Source organism: Acomys minous (genome assembly GCF_964271855.1).
Source record: "Acomys minous genome assembly, chromosome: 6".
Lineage (NCBI taxonomy): Eukaryota > Metazoa > Chordata > Mammalia > Rodentia > Muridae > Acomys > Acomys minous.
Genome location: NC_140487.1, coordinates 128,082,624 through 128,095,040, shown reverse-complemented (window position 1 = coordinate 128,095,040; position 12,417 = coordinate 128,082,624). Strand labels below are relative to the sequence as shown.

General features: G+C 53.5%; 1 protein-coding gene across 10 annotated transcripts in view; it reads left to right on the top strand.

The window, feature by feature from the left end:
- Positions 1-12,417, top strand: part of PRDM16 (PR/SET domain 16) — a 327,469-nt gene that overhangs the window by 96,815 nt on the left and 218,237 nt on the right. The window lies entirely within an intron of this gene.

Sequence of the window (12,417 nt, the reverse complement as noted above, 5' to 3'; positions counted from 1 at the left end):
AGGAGTGGCAGGAGGCCCACCTACGAGGCTAGTGCAGGCCCGACGCTGCCTCTGCCGGGTGGTCCTAACCCTGTTCTCCATCTGCGAAGAGGAGGCAGTTCTGTGGGCTGGGCCCTTGCTTCCCTTCATAATTGTGACAAAGACTAACATAGGTCACATGGTTGGCCTCAGCCAGGGTAGAGAAGCCAGGTGGGCAGCCCAAGCCCCTTGCCAGGATGTTTCCATATACCCTGCCTTTGAAGAAATGGCCCAGAGAGGCCCCTGCCAAATTCAGGTCAGCCAGCGCTAGCCACAGACCCAGCCGGGCTCCCCCAAGCCCTAATGGCAATTTGGTTGCACCGGCCCTGCAGATGGGGCCATCCCCGTGGGCAGGGCTGAGAGTGTAAATGGTGGTTGATTATTATTAACGTGTAGCATGTTTGCAGCACCATTGTTCCCGGGCCCTATTAATCTACAGTGTTAACAGCTGCTGGCACCGGTCCTGGCTCTGGAAGAATGCTGGCGATCCTTTTGCTACAGATGAGGCCCCGGTAGCCTATCAGGAGAGGGACGGGCAGCCTCTTCCCAGGTTGCCTGAGAGTTCCCAAGGCTGAGTCCTAGGGCCGGGGGCAGTTTCTGCAGCACCAGATGTTTCCAGGACACAAGCAGGTGGGAGCTGATCAACTCTTGGGCATCCCAGCCCTTGTTTGTTTGTGTGCTTTTGTTTTTCGAGACAGGCTTTCTCTGTGTAGCCTTGGCTGTCCTGGACTCACTTGGTAGGCCAGGCTGGCCTTGAACTCACAGAGATCCGCCTGCCTCTGCCTCCCCGAGTGCTGGGATTACAGCTGTGTGTGCCACCACGCCCAGCTGTGGGCAACGCTTCCTAACAACCCAGTTCTGAGAACAAGTCTTCAGGAAACTCCCCTGCTGTTCTAGAACCCTCTGGAGGCAGTGTCTGCATCTGGCTTGTCTATCAAGGTGGGTGAGCTGAGATCTCCCATTAGGTTTAGGAACCTCTCACTGTCCCCTGAGAATGACTTCTGCCTCTGCTCCCCTCAGCGGCTCCTGCAGACCTGGACACCATGAGTCCTTCTACTCAGTGAAGCTCACAGCTCCTATGATGTTTAGGCCTCGAGGCAGGAGAACTTTGCTAGGTTTTCTGAGGGACTTATACACAGCCCTCCTCTCCACTTGTCTCTGACGAGGAAAAGGAGACAGAAGAAGTCAGAGGCCAAGCTCTGCCTTTCCTCCAAGAAAGCTCAGGCGGGAGGCAGCATCTCAGACCAGGCCTTTGGCTGAAACCCATAACTCACAAGCATGGCCATGCCGTGTTAGACCGGGCAGGCTCACATGAGTGGGAGGAGGGCAAAAGGGTTGGCTTTGAAGGGACATCAGAGAAACCTAGCCTACTTTAAAGAGGAGGGGGGCTGTGAGAAAAAAAAATCTTTCTGGTTTAACCAATCAGAGTGGAGGAGGAAGGAGGCTGACTTAGCAGCGAGCCTCTACTCTTAGGAAGGAAAGGCTAGGTAGGGCCCCCCCACCTTTGCACCCTTCTCCCCTCAGTTAGGAACGCACTTCAGCAGCTGGGTGTGGTGGCACACACTGATGATCCCAGCCCTTTGGGGGCAGAGGTAGGAAGATTGTGACTTCTAGGCCAGGCTGGGCTACAGAGTAAGTTCATGGGCCCGATGGGGATACACAGTGAGTCCTTGTCTCAAAAACAAAGGCAAAACAAATGAAATGGCCCGCCCTTAGGGGTTTCCCTCTACCTCTACCCATCCATCTTTAGATTCATCTAGTCTCTAATCTATCTGGTCATTCAACCCCCCCTCGCCATCACCCCCAGTTCGCCATCTACTTGCCTATCCATCCGTCCACGTATCCACTTGTCAACCCAGCCATCACCCACAAACCTCGCCCACCCGTTCACTCATCGGTCTACCCATCTACTCATCCATCTATCCACGTATCCACCCATTTATCCACCCATCCACCATCAATTAAGCAAACCATTCGTTCATTCCTTCGTCTCCTCACCCACCTACCCACCATCACCTGTCTGTCTAGCGTCCACGTATTCCCCGTCCGTCTAGCCACGTACCCGCCCACACACTCATTCATCCATCTGCCTGCCCATCCACCTGTCCCTTCACCCACCCACATGTTCGTTCGTCCAGTCTGTCCCCATGGTAAGGCCATCAGTAAATGCCCCTTGTGCTTGTCCCAAATGCTTGTCGCTGTGGGCGTGGATAAGTTTGGATACCTTGGCATGAATTCTGTGCAGTTCCTCAGCTAGCTCCAACTCAATACGTGGCTTTAAGTGTGTCACCCACTCTCTAGGCTTCATGTCCTTGGTGTAGCGATCCTGTTGTCTGTCGTGTGGACTCTGAGAGAATCAAATCAAGTGCAGTAGCAGCTACATATCCACAGGTTCCGTTGGTAAATGACTCCCCAAATAGTGCGCCTAAACCAATGCTAGCAGTGTCCAGCAGGCCTGACAGGGATGGACAGAACCAAGGAGAGACAGCATATCCAAGACCCCCTTGGGTCATCCCCACAACTTCCAGAGTTTGATGCTGTGCGGCCAGCTGGAGACTGTTTCCTCAAAGCTTTGGTGGCTGAGTGCCACCTCTGTGGCCACACATACAACGTGAGTCAGACTGCATTGACCAGTGGGTGTTAAGTCCTGTTTCCAGCAGGCTCGTGGAACTTACGATACCTTTGGGGTGGGGTGCCCTGTGTCTGGTCCTGCTGTTCTCTTCAGGAGAAAGCACACTGGGGGGGGGGGGGGAGGGTTCCTTGCCACTGGCCAACAGGATGGCAGCTTCGGATCGTTGCCGACTGCCAAACGGCGGCTCCTCCGGAAGACACGGTGCTTGTGGCACGGGGCCACCGCTCTATTTCCTTTAAAAAAGATACTTACAAGGCATGGCCAGGGCTAGGTTTTACTGAAGCCATTGCTCATCCTTCTGTGGAACAGTGTGTGAACTTGCTCTCTGCCCACCTTGCTGGGGGTGAGGGGGGAGAGTTGGGTACATGGTAGGCTCTGGTTCTCCCTCACCGAATAAAAAGCTGCTCCTGTGAAAGGAAGCCAGTCATGGGGTTGAAGTTGGAGGCTTTGGTGCCCTGAGCAGCCAGAGCAGGGAGTTTGGCCCTGTCCTTCTGGGACACTTGCTGCTTTTCTTCTTGGCCCAGACCTAGGCGAGCCCCATGAACTGCTGCTCTCTATGTTCCCAGAGACACGATGTAACTTGACCAGGGGCCCTACCGTGACAGGGGCAAAAGTCCCTAAACACTCAACTCTGCTGCTGGGTCCTCATAGTCTGTACGAATTTCCTACCCTGTCGTTCTTGGTGTCTTTCTCAGCCCCCACCCCCCACTTCAACTTGTGAGTTCGGAGGAAGTAACCCAATGGTGGGCCTTTCTGGACGCTGGAGAGCCCTGAGTGTCCTTTGCTGATGGTCAGGTGCTCATGGTAGCCTAGCCTTGCTATACGATAGTGTTCCTCACAGGAGGACTCAGTCACATCTCAGTCCCCTAGCCCCATGGAGCGTCCTAACGGTCCAGGCTTGACCCGTTGGATGGACACTGCCAGGGAAGACCATGTGTCTCCTAGTTTCAGCCTCTTCCTAGCTCTCCTGAAAGCCTGCAGGGTCTGCCATAGATGTCCCACCTCTGATGACGGTGGGCAGCAGGAAATTTGTCAATTGACATGATACCCTCGGGCCAGCTTGGCTATGGACAGCATGCATGGTTCACAGGGCAGGGGGTTTCTTGGTCCCACTGAGATTTCCTTGAACGCATGGTTTGAGCCCCAGCTGGATGTCCTGAGCCTGGGGTTTTGTTTCTGAGACCATTAGGGAGAACCTTGTCTCAGGCAAGCTTTCTTTTCTTCAGAGCATGGGATGACCTTTCCTTTGTTCCCAGGTCAGGTCTGGGTAATTCTGAGAAGACTCTCTTTGGCCGTTCAACTCTGTACTGGGCGGCTTCTGACCCCCCAGTAAGGTTGGAAAAGGGCCTTCAGACTTGGGGCTGCTATTCTGCCCAACAAGGAGATGAGCTATCCACAGAAAACCACAAGCCATGTAGCTTCCTGACAAGTGCAGTAAATCCATGGCTGACCGTGCCTGGTGGGGTTGGACCAGGCAGCTCGTACAGCTTGAACTCAGCTTTTGGAGACATGTTGCTGTTTTATTGTGATGTCTTTTTAGCCCCGATGGGCTCCTGGGGAGAAAAGGGGGTGGAGTGGGGGGGGTAGGGGAGCTGCTAGAAAAGCCAGTGGGCTGGGCGTGGCCACCACACACCCTTCTGTGGACTCAGGGTGTGTGATCTGATCTCAGCTGTACAGTGGGAAGATGTCAGCTCCAAAGAGCTGGCCAGATGTAAGGGTCACTGTCTGATGAGCTGTTCAAATCCCCTGAGGATGAGCGTGAGGGCAGTGCCCTCCCTGCCCTGCAGCAGTGGGTGGAGCCTGGGGCAGGGGCTACTAAGGGCCCCCACTCTATGAGGTGTACCAGGAACTCCTCCTTCGTGGGGCCCCTAGACCCCGGTGGTGGTTATAACTGTGAAGTGTTCAGTGAGGCTGCAGCCAGCCTGCGCGTCCTCACCAGGAAAGGCTGTCCCTTCGCACATCCCGTGAGCAGGGCGGGCCTGTGCCGCCCACCCCAAGTCCCCTTCTGGAGCTGCTTGTGCGGGGGGGGGGGGGGGGTGGGAACTGCGGGGGGGGGGTGTCCTATGCTCTCACTCTTTTGCTCCCTTCTTTGGGAAGGACAGTAGTGGCCATTCACGGTTAGCATCCAATCAGAGAGGACAGTGAGTTGTTGACCCTCTGGCTTCAGGACACAGTGGCCAGAGGGATGGATTGTCATAGGGTGGGGACAGGACAAATTGCTGTCCTCCCCCCCCCCACCCCAGTCCCTCCTTTTTCCATCTGGCTTGTAGGACTCGTTTCAAGGCACTGCCCCTCTTTAGCGGCTTCGGTTTCTAAACTTATAGGATGGGGGTGAAAGTGACTGAGCCAGAAAAGAAAACCCAAGTTTTCAGTTTGTACCAAAGCTCACTCACTATTCAACTTCGGCTTCGGCTCCTGGGTGGGATAAGGTGTTTCTTCCCAGGGAGAGAGGGGAGAGAAGTGGGGGGGGGGGAGAAAGGAGGGAGCACCTGTGTGTGTGTGTGTATGTGTGTATGTGTGTGTATCTGTCTGTCTGTCTGTCTGTCTGTCTGTCTGTCTGTCTGTCTCTGTCTCTGTCACTCTCCGTCTCTGTCTCTCTCTGTCTCTCTGTCTGTCTCTGTGTCTATGTTTGTCTCTCTCTCTCTGTGTCTCTCTGTGTCTCTGTCTCTGTCTCTCTCTCTCTCTGTCTCTCTCTCTCTCTCTCTCTCTCTCTCTCTCTCTCTCCCTCTCTCTCTCTTTCTCCTGACTGGAATCTACCATCCACCAATGGTAAAGGTGCCCAGGTGATTTCTGGGACATCTGTTCTTCCTGGCCCTGACTTTTCTGCTCTGTGGCTTGCGAGTGATACAGAGCAGATACCCAACAAAACAAGATACAGACCTGGACAGGGAATGACATCCAGGTTTGTGGTGGGAGCACTGATTTCCCACAACAGGGCTTAGATGGTTGTACAGGGTTTAGGCTACCTGTATAGCCGGCGATGCGTCCCTAGGCAGGTCAGTGTTGCTCTCAGAGCCTCTCTTCTGACTGTGGATCAGCAACAAGGCCTTATCTGTGCAGGTGGCACTTCCTCAGCCTCTTCCCAGGTAAGGTGCTTATGGAACTGATGAGCTCACTGACAAGATGGGGTTTGCGGCTCTCAGGATGAGGAGAATTGTGTCCTGGGTCAGAGGGGTTCAGGAATTCAGCACGTCAGCTGACACAGCTGTTCTCTCGAGAAACTCATAATAAGCCATCATGACCTCAGGGTCCCAGCGGTCCCAAGCCCGGCCTCCAGCTCAGGGAGCTCGGGGTGTTTGTGGAACATGTCCTCAGCCCCTTTGACCCCTTTTTATAATGACAGACCCCGCCCACTGGGGGACCTGGAGTTCTGTGCACACTCAGTGTCACTGTTAGACCCATTCAGACCAAGATCCAATGGAAGCCGGATGAAGTAGGTTCTAAAAATGCACCTTTTCAATCCAGCGCAGAGTCCTCATCTGGAGGTGCCCATCATCTGAGACCCGTGACCTCGCATCTGACTCTAAACCCAGCAAAGGCTGAAAGAGATCTTCATATACCGTGGGCCCAACTGAATCACGTAGAATTCGAGAGAGAGAGAGAGAGAGAGAGAGAGAGAGAGAGAGAGAGAGAGAGAGAGAGAGGAGAGAGAGAGAGAGAGAGAGTAGAAATCCTGGCCCGGTTCTCACCCTGGTGTTCGGCCTGTGCTGAAGCACCCGGTGTGGAACCTCCCACACAGATTTAGAGAGTGCTTTCTTAGTTACTTTTGCATTGCAGTGAAAAGACAGAATAACCAAGGCAGCTTATGAAGGACGGCATTTTATGGAGGCTTTGTGTACAGCGTCAGAGGGTGAGTCCCTGGACCATCATGGCAGGGGCATGGCAACAGATAGGCAGGTGTGGTCCTGGAGCAACAGCTTAGAGGCCACACCCCTAGTCCTTTCCAAAACAGTTTCACAAACTGTGGGGGACCGTTCTTACTCAGACCACCTCACGCTCCCTCTCAGAGCCTTGTGCAACGTCTCCTTGGGCGCCTTCCCACCTGGTCTTGCTTGTTCTCAGTTCCTGAGAGAGAAGTAGTTAAGGGTTGGTCTGGTGCTGATGTTTTCTGGTTCTGAAAGAGGGGAGTTAAGGGTGAGCTAGGTGCCTCAGGAACCCACAGCAAGAAACCAGTGGCCAGAGAGCCCAGGCTGTTGACTCCCCAACTCAGAAATCATTCCTGCTGTGTGGACCCGGCAGCGGCATGTTCCTTTGCACTTGTGTGATAAAGAAATTAGTAGCTGGTGCACGCCTTTAATCCCAGCACTCGGGAGGCAGAGGCAGGTGGGTTGCTGTGAGTTCGAGACCAGCCTGGTCTACAAAGTGAGTCCAGGACAGCCAAGGCTGCACAGAGAAACCCTGTCTTGAAAAACATAATAATAATAATAATAATAATGATAATAATAATAATAATAATAATAAAATAATAATAATAATAGTTTGTGCATACACGCGTGCGTGCGTGCGTGCGTGCGTGTGTGTGTGTGTGTGTGTGTGTGTAAATAAATAAATAGATAGAAAAAAAAGAAATTAGTGACAAGGCATGGTGGTGTACAGTTCTTGCCTCTTGGAACTCCCAGTTATATCCAGGCGCCAACAGGGTGCCCTGGGGACCTCTCAGAGCCCTCCATCTAGTGCTTGTTGTGCAGGTGGTCAGGGGCTTCTGGGATCCTTCCATTTTTCCCTTCTCCAGAACCCTTCAGGCAGAAGGCAGTGAACTTGTGCAGGGTGGGTCTGCATAGACCATAAGCACCTGTTTTCAGGGTTCCACCTGCGCTCACATACACACATGCACGCGCAAAGCTCTCACATGCTCACACACTTATTCATTCTCTCCCTCTCCCTCCCTTCCTCCCTCCTTCCCTCCCTGTCTTCCTCCCTCCCTCCCGCTCTCTCGTATTTCTAGACCTTGGTATCCCATCCGTGTTTACTCTTCAGTAGGTGAGGAGACAATGTGTGGCTTGTGTTCTAAGTGAGGGGGCAGAAAGGCCCCTGGTGTGGTGGGGTTGGAAGGTACCCAGCACTACAGACCAGGCTGGCTGGAATCCAGAGCAAGGTGACGGACAAGGTCGTGGTGGGGGAGGAGCTGAGGTCTGATCCCTGCTGCAGGGTCACAATGGTCACTCCAGCATTGGCTGGCATGGCTCTCAGAGAGGCTTGGCGTGGCGTTCACCAGGAACAGGTTCAGCTAGAGCCAGGGGCATCCAGCAGGTGGTTCTGGGATGGAGAGTGAGCACCACTATGGGGGATGGAGAGTGAGCATCACTATGGGGGATGGAGAGTGAGCATCACTATGAGGGATGGAGAGTGAGCATCACTATGAGGGATGGAGAGTGAGCTTCACTATGGGGGATGGAGAGTGAGCATCACTATGGGGGATGGAGAGTGAGCATCACTATGGGGGATGGAGAGTGAGCATCACTATGGGGGATGGAGAGTGAGCATCACTATGGGGGATGGAGAGTGAGCATCACTATGGGGGATGGAGAGTGAGCACAGCTATGGGGGATGGAGAGTGAGCTTCACTATGGGGGATGGAGAGTGAGCATCACTATGGGGGATGGAGAGTGAGCATCACTATGGGGGATGGAGAGTGAGCACAGCTATGGGGGATGGAGAGTGAGCTTCACTATGGGGGATGGAGAGTGAGCATCACTATGGGGGATGGAGAGTGAGCATCACTATGAGGGATGGAGAGTGAGCATCACTATGGGGGATGGAGAGTGAGCATCACTATGGGGGATGGAGAGTGAGCATCACTATGAGGGATGGAGAGTGAGCATCACTATGGGGGATGGAGAGTGAGCATCACTATGAGGGATGGAGAGTGAGCATCACTATGGGGGATGGAGAGTGAGCATCACTATGGGGGATGGAGAGTGAGCACAGCTATGGGGGATGGAGAGTGAGCTTCACTATGGGGGATGGAGAGTGAGCATCACTATGGGGGATGGAGAGTGAGCATCACTATGGGGGATGGAGAGTGAGCATCACTATGAGGGATGGAGAGTGAGCATCACTATGGGGGATGGAGAGTGAGCATCACTATGAGGGATGGAGAGTGAGCATCACTATGGGGGATGGAGAGTGAGCATCACTATGGGGGATGGAGAGTGAGCATCACTATGAGGGATGGAGAGTGAGCATCACTATGAGGGATGGAGAGTGAGCATCACTATGAGGGATGGAGAGTGAGCATCACTATGGGGGATGGAGAGTGAGCATCACTATGGGGGATGGAGAGTGAGCATCACTATGAGGGATGGAGAGTGAGCATCACTATGAGGGATGGAGAGTGAGCATCACTATGAGGGATGGAGAGTGAGCATCACTATGAGGGATGGAGAGTGAGCATCACTATGAGGGATGGAGAGTGAGCATCACTATGGGGGATGGAGAGTGAGCATCACTATGGGGGATGGAGAGTGAGCTTCACTATGGGGGATGGAGAGTGAGCATCACTATGGGGGATGGAGAGTGAGCATCACTATGGGGGATGGAGAGTGAGCATCACTATGGGGGATGGAGAGTGAGCATCACTATGGGGGATGGAGAGTGAGCATCACTATGGGGGATGGAGAGTGAGCACAGCTATGGGGGATGGAGAGTGAGCTTCACTATGGGGGATGGAGAGTGAGCATCACTATGAGGGATGGAGAGTGAGCATCACTATGGAGGATGGAGAGTGAGCATCACTATGAGGGATGGAGAGTGAGCATCACTATGGGGGATGGAGAGTGAGCTTCACTATGGGGGATGGAGAGTGAGCATCACTATGGGGGATGGAGAGTGAGCATCACTATGAGTCAGGGGCCATTTGGCTTGAGGGACAGCCAAGCTCATGCTGCTCCCTGTATCCTCCTCTCCTCTCTTCTACCATTTTATGAGTGACAGCCCTGGCCAAGAATCCCCAGCCTGAAGCCATTACAAGATCCAAATAAAGAATGCCAGCCTCCTGTCCAGTTGTCAAGTGCCCAGCACCTGGGTACTGGCTCTTCTACCTGGATGGGAACATGGTCTGGAAAATGCCACTCCAATGGCCTAGCCTCAGGCATCTGTCACTCCAGTGGCCTAGCCTCAGGCATCTGTCACTCCAATGGCCTAGCCTCAGGCATCTGTCACTCCAGTGGCCTAGCCTCAGGCATCTGTCACTCCAATGGCCTAGCCTCAGGCACCTGCCACTCCAGTGGCCTAGCCTCAGGCATCTGTCACTCCAGTGGCCTAGCCTCGGGCATCTAACATTCCAGTGGCCTAGCCTCAGGCACCTGCCACTCCAGTGGCCTAGCCTCGGGCACCTGCCACTCCAGTGGCCTAGCCTCAGGCATCTACCACTCCAGTGGCCTAGCCTTGGGCATCTGTCACTCCAGTGGCCTAGCCTCAGACATCTGCCACTCCAGTGGCCTAGCCTTGGACATCTGTCACTCCAGTGGCCTAGCCTCAGACATCTGCCACTCCAGTGGCCTAGCCTCAGACATCTGTCACTCCAGTGGCCTAGCCTCGGGAGCTGGGTGAGAGGTGTGCCCTCTGGGAGCATGCCTGCCCACCTTCATTTCCTTTACCTGGAGCTTACGAAAAGGGAAGGCTGACCTCTAAGCTGAACACAAGACTCCCGACTCCCACCCCAAAATGAGTGACTCATGCCTCACTCCCCCAGGACTCCCAGGGCCATTGCAGGTGACTGCTTCTTCATTCCTGCATCCTCTCTCAAAGTATGTTCTGCGCACACCCATTAGGCCTCCTGTACCTTCGGCGCCCACCCATGAGCACAGAGAGCTCTCTCTCCAGTTCGGGAGATGGCAAAATGCAAAGACGGAAGCTGTCACTTAAGCTCAGTGACCACCTGGGCCCAGGGGCCCAGATCTGCCTCTCACAGGCAGGAAGCCCTGCCCTCTCTCCAGTTGCTCACTGCACCCCCCCTTAGGGCCTTTATTAAAGTTCTGGTTTCTGTAAGTAGGTGAGGGGTTTGAGGAAGTAAAATCCAAACGAAAAAAGGAAAGAAAAATAAATGGCCCCCCTGAAGTGACCATACCCTGGATGGCCGCTCTGGAGCGCATCATCACTGAAGGAGTTAAGGAGCTCTTCCTGAAAACACGGGCTTCCAGCATGATTTTATTTGTGAGCTCTGTGCAGTTCCCAGTTCCAAATAATAAGGTGGCTTGTTAATTACCCCCCCCCTCTAATTTACCTTTCTGCTGCACACAGGCAACGGGAAGGTTTACGGGGGTGTTCTTTCAAACCTAAACACCACCAGGCGTTGGGGAGGAGGGAGATGTACTGCCTTCCTGTTGCTCACTCCCTGAAAGGGTCCCACCAGCCAATTAAAAAGGAACCGTCGGCCACTTAAAACACAGTCATTACTTCTGTGAATGCTGCTAAATTAAATAAGTGTTATCGGCATGATTTTTTTTCCCTGAGACTTTGGTTTCTTTTGAAAGAAAACATTTTGTTACTTCCCCAGCCAGTTTGTTTGCAGCCAATGTGGGGAATCAGAAATCGTTTTTTCTTGTACTTGAAAGTTCTTGTCTTCCCTGGAGGCGTCTATTTCACCAGCCAACGTCAAGGAGCAGGGAGGGGCATGTGACACAGCTCCTGGGTGACCTCCCCGGGTCAGCAGACCAGTGGCAGGATGAAATTGACCTGGGGGATCCAGATCAGGGGTCTGTGGGCCCCACCCTCCTCCCTCCACCACACCTCTGGCTTTCCTCACTGACTGAGGTCAAGTTCACAGTATAGAAAAAGTAACCATTTTAAAGCTTTCTACTCAGTGGCATTGAGCACAATTCCCTGTGTTGTGCAACCAACCTCTACCTCTAATTCTGGAACATTCTTACCACCCGCAGGAGAATCAGTGCCATCAGAGGTCACTCCCCTCTGCCCCTCACAACCTTTTCAGATCCACCTCTTCTGGATACTTTGTAGAAGCTTCCATTTTACACAATGTATTTGTAAAGTTTTAGCGGGCAAGTAATGAGCATCTGTATTGGCAGGATGCAGTGGTGTTTCCCTTCACCTACTCAATGGAAAAAGAGTGAGCCTTTATAGGAACAGTGAGATGTTACATTGGGGAACAAGTCCGTGTTTATAGGTTGTAGTGTGATGTTTACAGTGTGTACAGGTTGTAGGCGTTGGGGAATGGTCAAGTTGGGGTGACCAGCATATGACACCTCTGATGAGGAAGGGGAGGGAAAGGGAGGGAGCTGGTTAATGGGGACAGAGTCACAGTTAGATGGGAAAATAAGATGCAGGTATTCCTGGGCACACAGGCTGGTCAGTAGTAATGTGCTCCGCGCATTCTGGGCAGCGTGCATGCTGCTGAGGTGTGGCTGCATCACACTGAGGTAGGCTTCGTGCTCCTGGTGGAGAGACCCTGGTGTGGACAGCACGCGGCCTGATCATTTGCTGCTGGGCGCTTGAGCTGGTCTGGCCTCTTCTTCTGGCTCCTTTGAGTCCTTGCTGATTTCGAGCCCTGTTTTTGCGGTGCTGTGAGCTAGATGCCCAAATCAGGATCATTTTCCCTTCCTGCCTGATCTCCTCGCCAGCCCCCCTTCCCCGGGCTCTTCCTATCCAAGCCATCACAGCCTTAGTGCGCCAAGGTGGCCCTCTCATTCTCAGCGTGACGTCAGCTGTTGGCTATCATGGCTCCTAGAGAAAGGCCCGTCCCCCACAGATAAGCTGGGGTCTCTTCCTTTTGCTCTGTCCTGTGACCTGCAGCTCAAGTGCCACGTCCA